General features: G+C 40.9%; 1 long non-coding RNA gene across 1 annotated transcript; it reads left to right on the top strand.

Moving 5' to 3' along the window:
* The first annotated feature begins 1552 nt into the window (after positions 1-1552).
* On the top strand, positions 1553-8799 carry LOC118246710 (uncharacterized). Its single transcript, XR_004778207.1, has 3 exons — positions 1553-1635; positions 6819-6891; positions 7487-8799. It is a non-coding gene; the product is annotated as an uncharacterized LOC118246710 (long non-coding RNA).
* Positions 8800-17697: the final 8898 nt, after the last annotated feature.

Raw genomic sequence — 17697 nt, 5'->3', positions numbered from 1 at the left:
AAGCAGAGGGTGGTGCCCGAACCCAGTGTATCAGCAGGTACATCTTTCAGATGACATCAGTTACTTCTGTAAGGTAGGTGGACGGAAATGACTGTTATTTCCTGTGAAGGCTGACCAGAAGAGCTTTCCATTTTGTAATTTTCATTTCACTTTCTTTAAACGTTTGGATGTTTTCCAGTGATGCCTTGTAGCTCCCATTATAATGCTGTTCCGAACAGAGACCTGTGTGAGTCACAGCGATGCCAAATTTAGAGCTCATCCTGGAAATGCCCAAACTCCTCCTTTTACTCTTTCTCCCAATCCTGTGAGCACTACACAAGCTTCCTCCAGATTTTATCCTGAGGTCCTCACCATACCACCTGACCTCCTCTTTGTGGTGAAATCTAGTTATTACAAAACATCTTGACCTCCAAGAGGTTAAGCAGGCAAGCTTACATTAAATCCGGAGACATTTGGGTAAGCGCTTTCTGACAAAAACAGTTTTACGTATTTGCAGTTCAAGGTCTGGTTCGAAGTGCAGTTCATAGAAAACAGAAAGGCAAGAAATTCACATTTAGAAGTCAAAAGTTCACAATCAGGTTAAAGATACGGAAGGGAAAATAATGTTAATGGTCTTAAGCATGATTGTCTAAGGAATGTTCTCTGCCAGAACTGGTTGTGTGCCTGCGTGGTACAATTTGACAATTTAAAATTGGTGTCTGTAATTGTATGAGTTTATTTTTTGCATTACGGGAGTGATCACAGGGCATCTTTGGAACTATCTGTGATAATGAAATAAACATTTGTCCTTGTGCTCTTCCAGGAGTGTGGCCAGAGCAACTGCAGGAATAGGGTACCCAGGTCTTCAGAAAAGCTGTCTGTAGCCTGCTTTCTTCCCTCTGCTTTTCTGGAGGACATACAACAAGGCTCATGTTGTAGACTGCAGCTTCAGCTGGAAGTGTCCTTTCTATAGATGCATTTTTTTAATGTTTTTTTATCCTTATCTGCAAAATAATCAGAATTACAGACAACTTACAGACTGTGTATTCAGCTGGGCACCTAGAGCTCATCCTGAAGATAAGCTATATCTATCAGAGGGATTTGAGGCTCAGCCCTGCTAATTGTGTTGCTCTTTTATCTTGCTACTTTATTTCTTCCAGCTTTTTTTCTCTATGGTAAAAATCATTACAGCATTTTTTGGACTAGTGCAGAGGTCACGGATCTATTTTTTCCCCACTCTGGTGTTACACCTATAATGTAAAAGGAAGTGCAGTCTTGTTTGAATTACCATTGTGTTGCATTTGGATGCTGTTGTGTCTGGTGGTCAAAGCAGTGGGAAAAGTAGCTCATAATCTGTGAAACACATGAACTACATTCCTGCGACATTTAGAAATACTTGGCAGAGAGAGAGTGTTGACTGAAAGGGAGCAAGGCATGGTTACCTTCCCTTGTAGTTTGCTTCATGCTATGGTGGCTAAGAATGCTGTTGCGTAGCAATTTTTAATTGAATTACTAATAGGCTAAGAGGCCAATTCCTTTATTTATTTATTTATTTATTTTCTGCAGAGAGGACACATTCATCACGGCATGCTTCTGCTAATTTCCCAGCAAGTAATTGACAACATTTTCAAGGGAACTTCGTGAAGCTCACTGCAGGTAAAGATGCCTGATCCTTTACTGGAAATACCTTGACTGGGCCTTCAGCTTTTATTACCCATTACAATGTTTATCCTTCAGGAGATCAATTGCTTGCATTGAAAAACGTGGCAATATAATAATACTTCAGCTATAAACATCTTTTTTCCTTGCTGAGGAAGAGAAGAAAAGAAAACACATTCTATACTTAGCCCCACTAAGACAGTTTGGAACATTTTGTCACTTTGTCATACTCTCACCTATCCAAGTCTTGGTCAGTTTACTTAGCCAGAATTGCTTCCTTTGCATGGAGGGTATCAAAGGAAACCTTGAACCCTCAAAGATCTCCCACCATGCCATAGGATGTGATGGGATACTTCCTTATATCATGCCACAGAAACAAGTCTGGCAAGCTGCTATAGAAAGTTCAGGTTATTTTAGGCATTTTGATCAAAACAAACAAACAAAAACACACAAAGCCATCATTATGATCTGGTGCCCAGGGAAGCCCTGTGCCAAATATTCTGTGATATGGCTAGAGCATGGGAGATGTGAGCTGTCTGCAGCATCTCACCCAGGAACTAGGCTTTCCCTGCTGCGGTACCCAAGGCTGCAGTAGCAGTGGGTTGTTCCTGATGTTTTCCAAACTAAGGCAGTGTCTGTCTTCTGGTTCAGAGAGTTGAAACACGCATGCTGCATGGGTCTCAAAGTGGACTCAGGAAGCTGAATGTTCTTTCTTCGATCAGAACGCCACACTCATTTCCAGCCCACTACTTATATATGATATTAATGTGTATGTATATGAAGGTGATAGCTATATCATATAAAAATTAAGTTATAATAGGTATATGATAGGTATAGTATCTGGGTCCTTGTGAAAGGCAGAAACAGAAAACCTCAGCACTTTGCTTATTCCTGTGGGACACGCTTTCAAAACGGCTTTTCATGTTGCCACGTCCTTTGAAATGGTGAAACTTGCCCCTCAGCCGCACAACAACCAGAAGTCTTCAGGGCATCAGCTGGCATTGCAGACCCAGTTTGCCTCTGGACAGTGGCCCCTGTGCCCACAGGCTGACAGCCTTTATCATGCAGGGTGAGACAGAGGATTGATGTGAAGGTTGGGATGATGCCAGGACAGGTGACGAGGTGTGCAGGTGCTGAGCTGGCAGTGGGACGGAGAGGAAAGGCACAAGGGCTACAGGCTTCAGCCTTTCCTCGCCTACTGACACACCAACTACCCATAGTAGTTTTGTGTTTTCAAACAAAAAAAAGCCTTTTTTTTTTTTTGGAACTGTTTTTAAGGATAACTATTGTTAAGTAACAAACTAGTAATTGCACGACATACATTACTGTACACATTCAATGCCACCTAAATTGTGCTAACCTGCTATAATAAAGCTGTATATCCTCAAGCAGACTGCCCTGTCTCAAGGCTCTGTACCCCTGAGCTTCAGGGGCCAGATCTGGTAACACAGGTGTGTTTAAGAGCATTTGTTACCATGGATTAGCAGTTTTATCATAGTGTCCAGGAGCTCTGGCCATGGAGCAGAGCCCTGTTGTACTCGGAGCTGCACAAATATGCTGGGATGTTGTCTTTATGCCTCAGCTTGATCAAAAAAAAAAAAAAAAGTGCCTGTGGGAGGAAGGTTTGTCTTGGCTGTAAACCAACATGCGCACAGTTTAATAACATACATCTATGTTCAGTGATTTCAGCTCTTATCTTTTAATTAGAAGCCATAGGACCCTAACCCAATTTTAAACAGCTTACAAGTGCAGATTTTATAGTCTTACCTTTTATTTTCTTTGTACTGAGGTAAAGTAGTGAGAAAATTGCTGTTAAAGAAAAAGCCCTTAAAGTAACTACTATTCCTGAACAGATTTTAAGTTTTCCTACCACCTTTGAAGTTGCCATATCCAGGTCTCCCTTAATTAATCCTGGGAACAGAATGACTTGACAAATGTGTGTTTTGCCAGTTTGGGAAGCTCTATCCTTATGAGGCCTTCAATTACATTAATTAATTAGTCTTATGTAATTCAATTCACGCAGCTGAATAGACCTAATTAAAAATAAGTACATTTACAAGCTATCTTGTTACAACAGCATTAAGGGTAATGAGTTCATTAAGTCCCGTGCGGAGGCATTATCAGGCTCAGCATACAGGCTGCAACATGTTGAAGACACTCACAGCTGGGGAAAGGAGGCTCTGCCAGCAGAGATAGCCTATCTGCACCAAAAGCATTTGCTTCAAAGATCGTAGATAACACTGGAGGGCTTAACAACGGTGTATTTTTAAGATGTAAATATGAGTAGAGAGTGGGCACATAAATTGCATAACACTTCTATTATGCCTTCTGTACTGGCTGATGGAAGCAAAGAAGTAAATCTAGGAGGTTACATCACTCCCTCTATTTCAAAAAAGTTTTCTGCTTGTAGATCAAGTTCTACTAGTATAGGGGAGCCTCATTCTGCTTACTCACTAAAATAGTATCACAAACTGAAATAGCTACTGTGCACGCTTGCAGTTCGTCTGGGTCCTCGTATTTGCAAGGTTAGTCCCAAAATGTTTGGCTGGTAACTTAAATAAATAAAACATTGCTTGCAACACTGTTGTGCTGCTCTGCTTTTAAAATTGTGAACTTTTGAAAAACCTCTTTTAGATCAAAATAACATAAAAAGCTTTATGGTAATACTGAAAACAGGATTTATTTTATGATATGCAGGACCGATAATTGATTCTTTAAAAGTTTGCTGTGTTTTCACATGATACATTAAAATGTTATGTGCTGAACTGGCAGACACAGGAAATTTTTAATATGCTGAAATAAAATGTGCTTAAATAACCCTCCACAATACTCTTGCATTCTTTGCTTTGCTTATATTGAGAACCAGCCGTCACTTTTAAGTTTTAATAAGTTTCATATGTTTTGCAGAGGAACTGTGTTTGGTTAATTCTAACCTTTAATTAGTAGCCTCTGGATTGGTGTATACCCCAGGCACGGGGATGTTATTAGTGTGAACTGAAAGCTATGTGTGTTACTCCATAACAGATCAAAACAAACCTTGTATGCTCTGACAGCATTAAACCCCACTGAGACCTGGTGCAGGATATGGTTTTCCACTTGCAAAAGAAAATTGTAATTCACAAGCCTTTGCCAGATGTTGTCCCCCCAATACTTCAGCTTCATTACATACCTACTGAGTAGGTGGTCACCTAAGGTAAAGCTAAGTGTGCCCTGTTAGAACATTTGCTAGACTAAATAATTTCTCCATTTTTTTTCTTTTTTTTTTTTTCCTTTAAAGAACAACAACAAATACAGAAAGGATGTGCTGGTAAATGTCTCTTTAATATTAATAGAATCCTGTTCTTTTCTGAGAGGAATGCAGACCCATGCTCATGATCTCTCATAGAGGGAAGACTTAGAGGATTAAGGGAACCTGCTGAGGACTTAACTTCTGCTAAACAATACCATTATAGATGCACACTGTACATCCAGTGCTGTAGCAGCACAAAAGTGTGATGCAAACAGAGTAAAGAGGGCAGAAGATCGTTACAGAATACTTTTAAAATAGGGTGAAGAGGGTGTGTTTTGTTAAAGAAAAAGGTTTTCCTGGAAGAAAATACCTAAATGAGAGAATAAAATGTGTGAATAGCTGCTCGTTCCTGGCTTTTTGTTAGCATGTAGATAGCTGACACAAACACGTACTGTGATCAGAGTGCTGTGATTTTAGCTGGTCTGCAAATGTCTGCTTTATCACCTGTACAATATGAAGAAAACTATTTCACTTTTTTTTTAGAAAAAAGTTGAAAGTTTGCATTGAAAGAAGAAACTTGAACCAAAAATTGTGTTCAGCCTTTACCCAAATTTACCTTAGGAGCAGCTTTGGTGGCCCTTCCGTGGTGTCTTTGCATACTCCACTGTAAAAACAAAAACACCACTTAGATGTCGTAAATGTTGTTGAAACTTTTGTGATCCAAAAATATAAGTGAGGCAGGATCGTGGACAAAAATTAAAATTAAAATAGTGCTCCTTAAATTGAAAACGTTAAATAATTTTTAGACATAACTTCTTAAGCAATTTCATATAAATTCATGTAAGTAAAATGGGAGGTTTCAGTTTTAGGATACACAAATAGCTTTTGTTTGTTCCAATAGATTTTATAAGCGTGGCAAGCAGCTATTGCAAGTGCATTTTATATGGTGAAAAGCATTAAGATAACTTTTAGAAATAAATTAAATTCTTTTCACTTCTGAAGTATTTGAAAAGAATTAGATCAATATTTGACTGAATGCTGCAAGTACATTAATTACAGTATGACTATTTGGAGTCAGAGAAATCTTATCTGTTACCAGGTTAGAAACCAGCCTGCGAACATCAGACATTCAGTGACATACTTACATGATCTATTTTTGACCGGGCTAATGTTGGCTGCATGATAAAGGGGCAGGTCCTGCTGACAGGTTGGCACAAGAAGCAAGTTAAGTGCACATGCTGGTGGAGCTATCGAAGGCGTTGTGCACTCAGGTTTCCTTACAGGAGCAGCCCTGCAGAGCTGTGTCTGTAGGCAAGGGTGCTCTCCTGCAGGATCAGGCCTGCCTGAATGCAAATTGAATTGCTCTATTGATTGTTTTGATGCTTGCTTAAGTAATTTCTCCTGAAATGTATGACAGCAATTACATTTCTTTCGTAAAAAGCATCATGTAGCTTTTGTTCTGTCTACTGGCTCTTCTGTCAGGAAAGTCAATAGCCATCATGGAAGTGATTTAAAACTAGTCACACAGCAAGTCCTAGCTATTTTATTACAGTACACAGGGTGCAGTGTTGTTTCTTTGTCTAGGAATACCATGCCAGCATCTTGTTTTGAGAAATTACATCATATCTGTTTTTTCACACGTCTTGTGTTCGCTTTATGTCCATGTGAACTAGGAAAAAATGTTTTCTCTCATCAGCAAGAGCAAATTATTTTTTTCTGAATCAGGCATTTAAGGGTTTCCAGAGCTAGATTTTGTGTGTGAACAAAGCAATAAAATTTGCAGGCCAACCTGAGCTAAGCCCTGATATTTGCAAATAAGCTTGAAAACCCATGGTAGTTTTTCCCCTTGTTCTCACTGACTTCCCTTCCTCTTACTTTGTAATACGTAGACTAAGGAAAACCTACCAAATTCTAATCTAACAGCCTCTGAATTGTGTGTCTGTCTGTACAGGTCAACACTCCAGGTCGTTTCTTTCATGCACATTATCTTCCTGAGACAAGACCTGGATTAATCTCTTCTTTAGGTGGGTGACTTTCAGTTCCTTGAGAGAAATCTGAACAGCATGAAAAAGGTTCTGGTCACAATTGCAGATCAGCTGTAAGTTCACATCCAATTGCACAGGATTTCCTTTGGAGGAATGAATGAATGAGAGCCATTTTATTTGTCAATTACATTGTTTGCCTCCAGAGGATAATAGTCAAGCAAATTAATTAGTGAAAATAAGCCACAAAACCATCAAAACATTCAGGCAAAGCTTCACTCAAACTAACATGTTCAATGAAACAGAAACTTGGACTGGCAGCTCAGTGTTTTTACACTATTTGTTGATTCTACTGACAGCTTTAATCATTGGTGAGCTGACACTCCAGTGGTACAAATGAGTAAATAAAATGTCAGTTTTGCTTACGATGACATTGAACATAACTGTTCAACCTTGACAGGTCTATATTTGTAGACAAGAGAATCACTTCTTTAGGTTTTCCGGCAAGAATAACACAGCTAAAATCTGCACAGACACTGGCTACCACATACATGGCCTGTAACCAATAAAAAACAGTGATTTTTATTTTCAATTCTTGGAGAAAAAATAATAATGTATTTTTTTTTCCTCTGGTCAGAATGACAGAGCAGCTGCAACATGTGCCCGGTTCCAGATACAGGAGGAGAAGCCCAACCTCACCGAAATCAATGGGAGGTTTGCTATCAGCTTCAGTGGGCTCAGCGTTGGCTCTGCCCTCGGTTCGAAGGATTATGTGAAACTTTGTGTTTTTCTTCCAAAATTCTGTGTCAAAGGGGTTCTTTGTTTAAGGCATAACCTGAGTTGTCTGTCAAGCATGGGCCCCGATCCAGCAAAGCACTTAAGCACATGTGTAGCTTTGTTGAAACCAACGGGACTACCGCTTGCATGCTTAAAGTCACGCGTGTGTTTAAGTGCTTTGCCGGCCTGAAGCCTTGCAGAAGTCCTTTATATCATGTTGATTTCAAAGCGCATTTAGTTATTACATCACCATGCTGTTCTTGGCAGGGAATGAATTAATAAATGAGACAAGGAGAGGTCCGGCAGGAGCTGCCGGGGGAGTGGGACACCACATTCCTTTCAAAACAAGGCCGTGGCAATAAGTTTTCGGGAGACGCAAATCAGCCACATAGGCAGTTGTAAATAACGGGCTGGGTGACATACTGCTGCCCCGTGTCTATTGCGAGAACGTATTGATACTGTGCGCTTTGTGTTTTTAATCTTTCCACAGACTTGGTTTCCACACGCCCTCCGAGGCCAGTGGGAGTCTGGTCTGTGGGAGAACTAACTGGCTCTTGCTCTCCGCATGGGATTTTTGTGCTATTTCTGTATGGCTGAAGAACAGTGCCGTTGCTTATACCACAGTACTGGCATGCAAATGCTATACAGATGCATTAAAGCCAAATTGCCTGCCTGAGTAGTAAGCACAGGGGTGAGTGGAGAGATGCTTACACTCTCACATGAGCTGAGCTCTCCCAGAAAGATGCTTTGTGGCATTCAGGACGTGGTGGCTGTCCCTGTGCTGCTGTTGTGATGGTGGGGGATGCCTGCTTAGGAAAGAAGTAGCTGAATGGAAAGGAAAGAGCACCTTGGGAACAGGGCAGGAAAAGGCTGGCAGGTGTAAAGGGGAAGAAGAGGAGGAAGGAAGTAACAAATGATTAGCAGGTGAAGGCAATGTCCCATGAACAGCTGAAGCTCCCTGTTGGGACCTCTCACCAGGGTAGGATGCAAGCAAGGGAAGGGGGGATTCAGCCACGCTTGGCCATGACAGCAAGAACATGTCTGGAAAAGGGTGCCAGTGGGGGAAATCTGGGAATGGAAATTTGGGACCACAGAGATTCTGGCCTGTTGTTATTTGCAAAAGACATCAGTTTTCCCTTCGGTCTGCTGTAATTGAGTTAACTAAGATTTATATTGATCACATGAATGGGAGGGAACAACAAAAGCTATGGAAGTTTCAAAGTTATCTTCACACACAATAAAATGTAGATAAATAGTACAAGCCTAGTACTTTTTCCCTTGGAAAGTTTCTTCTAAGGAAGCCACTGTGCTACAGATACTGACAAGCAACTGGAAGAAAAAACTTCCAGTACAGAGGAGGCCGGGGGAAGAGAGGCCAAGCTCTCTGTGAGAGAGACTCAACTCCATATGCCTTTTCTGTTGAAATATGTGAAAACTTGGTAAGAAGAACAAGGGATTTATTTAACATTTCTAGGAGTTTGGCCCAGTTTCTCATTTCTCACTTGCTTTGAATTTGTTTGCTTATTATCAATAGATTATTTTTATGCCATGCATGATCAGAATATGACAAAACGTGATATAATTTAAACAAAGCCAAACCAACTACAGTTTTGTAGTCTGAAAGGGGACATGATTTAGATTATTTCCTTGAACTAGGACCCAATATCCCCTTTGATGAAAGTTACAGGAAAGCTCTCAGCAGCAGCTTAAACACACACTGCCAAGCTCACAACAGAGAAGGAGCACTTGCACACTTTCCAGAGGATGTTTTGCATCCTGTTATTCCAGCAGCACGTGGCATTGCTGCTGTCATGTAGGCTGATTGCTACTTTTTATGGGAAACCCCATTTAGTGATGGGTTATAATCATTCATCTTTCTTTTCTGATGTGTACGTTGCACAGGGCTGGGACTTTATACGGCTTGAGGGCCTAATCCCAAGGCTCTCATAACCAGTGATAAAGTAGCTGTGATTTCTCTGGGATTTGGATCAATTTCTCTTCCTGTAATTGCTAATATAGGAGGAATGTTATTTTTGCTGTGATACTTGCATTAAGAATCACAGCTATCATTTGATCAAGCTTGTTGCAATATGTTTGCTAGCAAGAAACTTAACCTCTTTGAAGGTTTTAAATCTGCTAAACCATCTGGGAAAGCAAAGATAATGCAAAATGTAATTTTAATGTATGTAAATGTAATGCAAGATGTAATGCAAAATGTAATTTTAATCGATGTCAGAAGTGAACCACTTTTTACGATCAGATTCTTATCTGGAATTCTTATGAATAATGTACTACAGCTTCTACATTTCTTGTTTCAGGGCGGCTACTTCCTAATGATTCTTCCTTTGAAAACATTTCAGGAGCGAGACAAGAAAAAGAAGACCTTGTGATAACACAACGCAGGATATGCCTTTTGTTTCCAATGCCTGCCATATTCAACCAGCTTGTCATGGTGTGCCATTCTGATGTGACTCTGTGCCAGGCAAGGGTTATCCCTCCAGCCTGGCCTCTGCTCTTTGTCACTGCCCTCCTGCAGAGAGCAGCTATGACAGATGGGCATATCTAACATTTTCTTAATTTGGCTCTTTCAAACATCTCAATTTCAGCAATTTCGAGCTATGGGTCTTACGTAGCATGGATTTGTGTCTGCATGCAGGAGCCACCTCCTGCAAGGGAGAGGACCCCATGCCCTTCTGCTTTGCCACCCCCGTGAGCTCCTTGGCCATGGGCTGCCCACACAGGGTGTTATCTACCCCGGGGAGTGACTGCAAGACCAGCTCCAGCCACGATGGCTACAGGCAGGACACGGCCATGGCCTCTGTTCAAGCTGAGCCCATGGTGGTCTTGTCAGGCAGATGCACAAAAGCTTAAAGACACCAACAACTGCACCTTTTAAAAATCACTGAGCTATCTAACCTGTGCCACCAGAGAACAGTTATACATGGAAAAAATTCCTTGGGATCCTTACAGGAGTTTTAACCCTCCACATGAATTGAGGCAAGTGGCTCTATTGAAGAAGTATGCCTGGAAACTAAAGTTAGAGGAAGGAAGCGTTAATTTAGGTAGGGATGTCAGTGCACGGACAGGCTGTGGGTAAAATTGACAGCACCTCCCAGAAAGAAATGGCTGCTATATAGCGTTAGGAATTAGGGAGGGCAGAGGTCTGCTGCGGGGGCCGGGAAGAAAGCTTCTGCACCAGGGCAGGGAGCAGGAGAACACCTGGTCACTATTTGCTGCTTTCCTGCTCAGTTTGGCTGTTAGTGGCGGTGTTTGTCACTTTTCAGAGATGGCATTTCTTCTGCGTGACACTATTTACTCTGGGTGTATGAGGAGGTGACCCATTGATTATCCTCACGGACAGAAGGAACAGAAAGTCAAGTTTCAAGCTATTGCTGTGACTTAAGAAACATGCAAGGCTTTTGCCTCTGGACATAATCAAGTCAACGTGTTCAGTATTGGTTTATGCTTAAAAAGCAAAGTAAAAGCAGATGAAGTGTATTTATAGGCTCATCAGCCAATGAATGGATGAAAGGGAAAAAGAAATTAATGGGAAAATGTCAGCCAGGATAGAGGAGGGACTCACCGTGAAGTTCATGTCCAGACCAACAATTTAGAGTTAATTCCAAAGACTGGAGTATATTGATTTACAGTAGAAGAAAAATAGACACTTTATCAACTTTGAATTTCAAAATAAACCAGTAAAAATAGTCTAGGGTGAAGGAGATTCTTTTGCCAGACTACCTTAGACTGGGAAGGGCTAAGGGGCACTTAGATCTGGCCACTTGAAAATGTGTGGTTTTGATTTGAAGCTCAAAATCTTAAATAAAAAAGTGAACGTAACAAGCAATGTTGCAGCAACAAACTCTGAGCTTCTTCACACTTTCTATCCTCAGATAAACCTGGGTATAGCTGTGAGAGACATGAAGAGAAGAGAAAAGTGGAGGAGTAAAATAGCACTTCTTTCTGTGTTTGTGCTTCTCCGCTCTGCTGAAATTACTGCTTTTGTGTAGGCAAAATCTCATTTTTAAAAGATATTTTCGGCAACATGAAATACAGGGACAAGCAGAAGGAAACAACAGCCTTGATAATTGAAATGTGAGGGCAGGCTAGTAACACAAGATACGATCACTGAACCCTGCCTCTTTTAAAAATGATTTAGGGAGTTGAGAAGAAGACTTTACATTTCATAAAAATCTCATTGTCTGATCTGGTCCAGTATTTAAGAGAAAGGGATATGAGGAAAGCAGCGTAATGAAACCCAGCCCAAGGAGGCCAGACTAGAACAAAGGAGTTGCTGTTGATTTCGTGTCAGGCTTTGCCACAGTTTGACTGTGTGATCTGGAGCAAGTCTTTACGTCCATACTGCCATCAAAGGTGTGATTGCAGCTCATATAATCATGCCCTGAAGCTCTCTTTGCGTCGGTTTAGCCATCTGCACCAAAGCCATTGTATGCTTTTACCTCTTCTGAGGGTTGTAGCACGACTGACGTAATCAGAGTTTGCAAAAGGTTTTGTGGTCCTCTGATGAAAAGCGTGGAAATGCAAGACACTGTATGTAACATTTCTGTTTGTTGAGCCTACTGATCAAGGCATGTGTCTTGCCGCTGGAGGAATCCTCTTAATAAAAATCCAGTGCTCATCCACTTTCTTCTGGCTGCAAGACTATGGCTATGAATTGACGCAGGCTTAAAAATGCAAGCCAGAGCACAGAACTGAGCAATAATACATATATATATGTTCTTGGCAGTGCCTTGATGCAGATCATAACCACGATCTGTTTAACGAATGTATATTATTTAATGGTCTCATCCGGTGTTGATTTAAAAAAGAACAAATTGGAATATTTATGCTTAAATGGCAACTAGGGGAAGATGACTCAAAACCAAACCATTCCCTTAATTCTGGTAGAACTCAGGGCTAGAAACAGCCCCTTGAAATGGCTTTAAATGAGCCCAAGTGGAGTTTACACACTGGTGTTCATAATACAATTCATGTTCCAGAAAAGTAATAACTGAGAACACACGCGCAATAGAGGCTCAGTACACAAAGCTTGTAATGTATTATTTGTGAGGAATATTTCTTTAAAAATGTAGAGCAGGAGTATCAGTTATCATTCCCACATGGAACAAGTGGTGAAAAGGTTGTGGAAATCATTTTTATTGTTATCATATGTTTTCCCTAAATGTTGCTATAGGAGTAAACCTTTTTTGGTATTACTTACAATATGCTATTGTTTGACATCCAACATTACACTTACGTTTGAATAGCTTACCCTTGTAGCATCCTTCTTTTCCTTTGTTGATTAAATCTGAGATAAATATACCATTGTTTTCATGAAGGCTTAAAAACTATTCAGTCTCCTGCTGGGTGACTGAATATTAAAAGAATGGCAGGAGCAATCGTGGTGGAATAAACCACTCAGACGGTTGTCCTTTGGACTGAGCGATCTGGGTTGGATGCTCCAAACCAGTTTCTTGCAATTCCTGTGCCCCAGGGTGGTGCGCCCAGCTCCTGGAGACACTGACTAACTGTATGGCTCTTTCTGCTACTCCACTCCATTAAGAAGGGGGAATTCACAGTCTGAAGCAGGTCTACAGGATTTGAGGATGAATAAAACTTCCTAGAGTTCGTTTCATTTGCCATGTGTGGTCAAAATGAAACATCATAGGTTTTCTGTGAAAGCTGATCAAAAAGGTCCTGCTGAAAAATGTGTGTAACTTTCTTGCAGAGTGCATTTCAAGTTTTGGGGGAAAATGCAACTTAGAGGTGTAGGGGAGGATGTAGTTTTCAATGTTCCATTTTTCTGGTTTTCAGGGAAACACCAGGAAGCTTCAGAATAATAAACACATCTCTTCTGAATTATTATTATTATTTTTTTTTTTTGGTCAGAAAATTTAATTCTCTGACCATGCATTGCCACTTCCATGTGAAAGGCTCAGCACGTCTTTTAATTTTGTTCCATGCAAAACAGCTTCAGTAAGCCAGGCAGACATGCTTCGTTATGTCCCAGCTGCTGAGAAACAGTTGAGTTCTGCTGATGTTGATGGACATCGGATACCTAACTTTAAAATATATTCACCTCTATCAAAAGTTAAGAGGTCTGGGACTGCCTGTCATTACCCCTCTTCACTCTTCCCAATGTAGGAGCCAAAAGTGCTTTATTTATGCTCACAGAGATAAAATGCATAAACACAAAGATAAACAGACTTTAAGATAGATGTAGATATGTAAAAGAATCGGTGTTTTAAAAGCTCAATGAGTCCTCAGGGGCTTTAGAAGAGGCTGGAACTCATAAAATTCTGGTGGGGTCACTGGAAGAAGTGTGGCATCAGGGTTGTCACAGAATTACAGAGTGGTTGGGGTTGGAAGGGACCTCTGGAGGTTATCTTGTTGTCCCACTACTCATGCAGTGCCACCCAGACCTTTTGAAGATCCTCAAGGAGGAGAACCCACAACCTCTCTGGGCAGCCTGTGGAGGGCTCAGCCACCTATACAGCACAGAAACCTCGTCTGCTCCTCTTTGTGCCCTTTGCCTCTTGTCCTGACAATGGGCACCACTGAAAAGAGCCTGGCTCCATCTTCTTTGCACCCTCTCTTCTGGTATTTATAGACATTGACAAGATCCCTCCTGAGCCTTCTTTTCTCCAGGCTGAACAGCCTTTCCTTGTGTGGGAGATGCTCCACTCCCTTTCTCATCTTCATGGCCCATCCTTGGACTCTGTCCAGTATGTCCATGCCTCTCTTGTCATGTCCAGAACTGGACACGGTACTCCAGGTGCTGTCTCATTGGTGCTGAATAGAGAGGAAATATCACCTCCTTTGACCTGCTGGCAGCGCTGTCCATTTGTTTTATTTCTATTGACTTTCCTTTTGACATAATTCAACATCTAGAAGTTCGCAGTGTTCTCACAGGAAGCTAATTCTCAGATGTGCTCTGCTGGTCACACCTAGAAAAAGGTATCCACCAATACCATTTTGCAAGTCAACTGCTGGTAAAAGAAATACCTCTTAATTTAGAAAACTTAACAGGAGAGGAAGAGGAAGCAGAATTTCTAGAGAATTTTATGGGGGAAGCCCAGCTTGTACAAGCAAAATGGACAACATCTGTCATCCATAGCAAAAAAAGAATCCTGGATGGCTCAACACCAAGTCAAGGTATCCGTCTGTGTAGGACACCTGGGATCCCTCCAGCCTGGCAGCTGCCATGATCTCCTGGACACTGGGGGTCAGTGAAAGGCTTTTATCTCTCTTGTTTTCCTTACCCCTCATGCACATCTCTTGCCATGTGTCTGGATAAAAACCTTGGTGCCTTGTGTGACCATCACTGCATCACTGTCCCTGGGGGTATTCAAGGGAAGGTTGGACATGGCGCTTAGGGACATAGCTTAGTGGGTGACATTGGTGGTAGGGGAATGGTTGGACCAGATGATCTTGGAGGTCTTTTTCAACCTTAATGATTCTGTGATTCTACTATATGGCACAAAGAGTTCTACCCAGTATTGACATAATTTATTTGTTCATAGGCCAGGTCTGGTAGCACATAACTGAAAAATAGCTGGAAAAACTCCCTGGGAACTGCCCTGAGACTGCTGCTCTCCATCGCACACCCTTTCAGGGGCAAGAAGTAACTTTGTGTCGTGGCCAGCATTACAAAAATCTGCATTTCTGCAGAAGGAGTTTGCCGTTTGCTGTGAATTACATGCTGCTCTGTTATGTGGGTTAGCATCCACATAAATGAGGCCAAAATACTGTCTGAGTCTGCAATTGCACCTAGGGCTCAGCTGGATGCACATCATGCCCACTGAGGTGTGCCACAGGTATTTTATCAGAAAAACAGCCCTTTGCATGTACGTGCATTGATTCAATAAGCTTACATCGGTCTTTAAAGGCAACTCACTTTCAACTAATGGTGCATAATGTCAAAAATATATGTTGTGTAGCTTACGTAAAGTTTTCATCTCATTTTCAGTAACCGTTTAAACAGAAATGTTTCATTTTAGGTAAATATTAACATTATGTTAAGCTGCATTCTACTTCTGTGTACTAACAAAGGTCATGAATAGAGTAATAAGTGTTTGAGGTCTGCAGGATTGCTTTGATGTAAATTCTATTTGCCACTGGTATTCTCCATTTACCACATATATCCCTGGAGAACGTCTTGCCTGCATAGCTCATAAATTTGTTATAAATCATAATGCTTCTATTACATCATTTCCAACCTATCCAAGCTAAAAGCACAATGCATTTTTTTTTCCTATGTGAAATTTCCAGTTTGGTGGCATATCTACTGCATAATAAATTCCAGACAGTCATTCTTTCATGGTATATCTAACGTCTGCATTTTGGACCCAATCTAGTTGATTACTGAAAACTGTGGGAGTTTGCCAGCGGTTACAGTGGGACCAGAACTGGGTCCCCTCTGTATCTAACTTTCCTTTGTTGGAGCAGCATGCTGTTTTGGAACTGGCTTCTGATGAGAATGTATCTGGATCTGCACACATCAGATGTGCTAATTGTCTGCTGAAATGCTGGTTTCGGTGCCAGCAATAAGCCCTGGGTTTCTAATTCAATGCTGTTTATTTTCCCTCATGATTTAGTGCCACAAAATTCATCTGTTACACTTTGTAACAATGGCAAATGAGGAAACTCTTGGCTTACGATGAGCAATTCTGCAATACAGCAAAATAATGACAGTGATGCACCGCATTTCTGTTCCATTTCTGTTATGTATACTTTCACCCCGAAGTAGGGAAGGGAATAAAATTATGTGATTTAATGTCACAATATTAACTGCACGAGGTATTAAATCTTGTTGAAAGATGGGTCTGTTAGCCAAGTGAACTGTAAAGCATAAACCTCCATTTGCAAGCACTTGTATACACAAGTTACTCTCCAGACATACATATTCCATTGAATTCAGGGGAATTATCCATGTGTATTCAGTTATTCAGTTGTGATCCCGTAATATTGGGACTTTGTTTGGTACAAAGCAGAAAGCTGAGATAAAACTGCTGTTTTATAATATTCAGAATTACTTTAGCCCAAGAATAGCAAATGCATCAAAGTCATAGTAAATCTTGTGCTCTAATTCTAACCAGGGGCATAATTTGGCGCTTACTTGCGAGTCTACCTGTCTTTCTGCTTATCTCTGACAATGATATAATGAAGAGGAAAACTGACTAAAACTGTCTGAATAACAAAATAGTATTAAACAGACCATCTCTAAAAATGATTAGATACGGAAGGATTTGCCTTTTTCATCAAAAGTCAACTCATTAAGAAATAAAATTGGAGTTTGAGGGGTTTGTTGTTTCAGGTGATAAAATGGTGGAATTCTTTTCACAGTAGTGTTTATGAAAATATGCTATCTTTTTTAACTGATAAAAAAAATTGAATTAAGATTTTTTCAAGCAAACCCATCACTAGTCTTTTGTCGTACTTGTTGCTTTCTAGATGTTTATTGTGGATGTAGAGCCAGGATCTGTCCTCCACTTTAGTCCCAGGGGACCCCACTGAATTCTCTGGGGCAACTGGGATCTACAATCCACACTTTAACGCGGGGGCAACATTGGCAGCAGTGCTGGTGCTAAATTACAGGTGTTTCTCCTCTGTCATTCCTCCTACTCTGCCAACCACTGCACTGCGGACAGGCTGTTCATCTCTGCTCTTCTCATGCATCCCATTCAACGCATATGCAGCAGCAGGTAGAACAATTTTTCAATCAAAAAGTCAGTCAAGCTGACCCAGGTAGTGAAACTAGGGAAAAAGCTATGACTTGCAGAGCTGAAATGATAATGAAAAAGACATACACAGCAATGGGTCAATTAGGTACATTTTTGCCAGTGATTTCCAACATATACCCAAGCTCCATTTAAAACAGAAGTCTCCTATCAAATAATCCTTTGAAATTATTTAGTGTTTTATGGTTGCAAAGTATGGCAACGTAATACCTTTAATGGAAGCCCTAATAAACGGCGTATGCTGCGAAGTGTCTATGAACAAGCTTTATGGGGTGGGATTCTTACGTCACATGCTGTTTACAGTTATGATTCCAGCGAATGCCTTGGGGAT

Source organism: Cygnus atratus, chromosome 1 (assembly GCF_013377495.2).
Source record: "Cygnus atratus isolate AKBS03 ecotype Queensland, Australia chromosome 1, CAtr_DNAZoo_HiC_assembly, whole genome shotgun sequence".
In the NCBI taxonomy this organism is placed as follows: Eukaryota; Metazoa; Chordata; class Aves; order Anseriformes; family Anatidae; genus Cygnus; species Cygnus atratus.
This window is presented reverse-complemented; position numbering and strand designations above follow the sequence as displayed.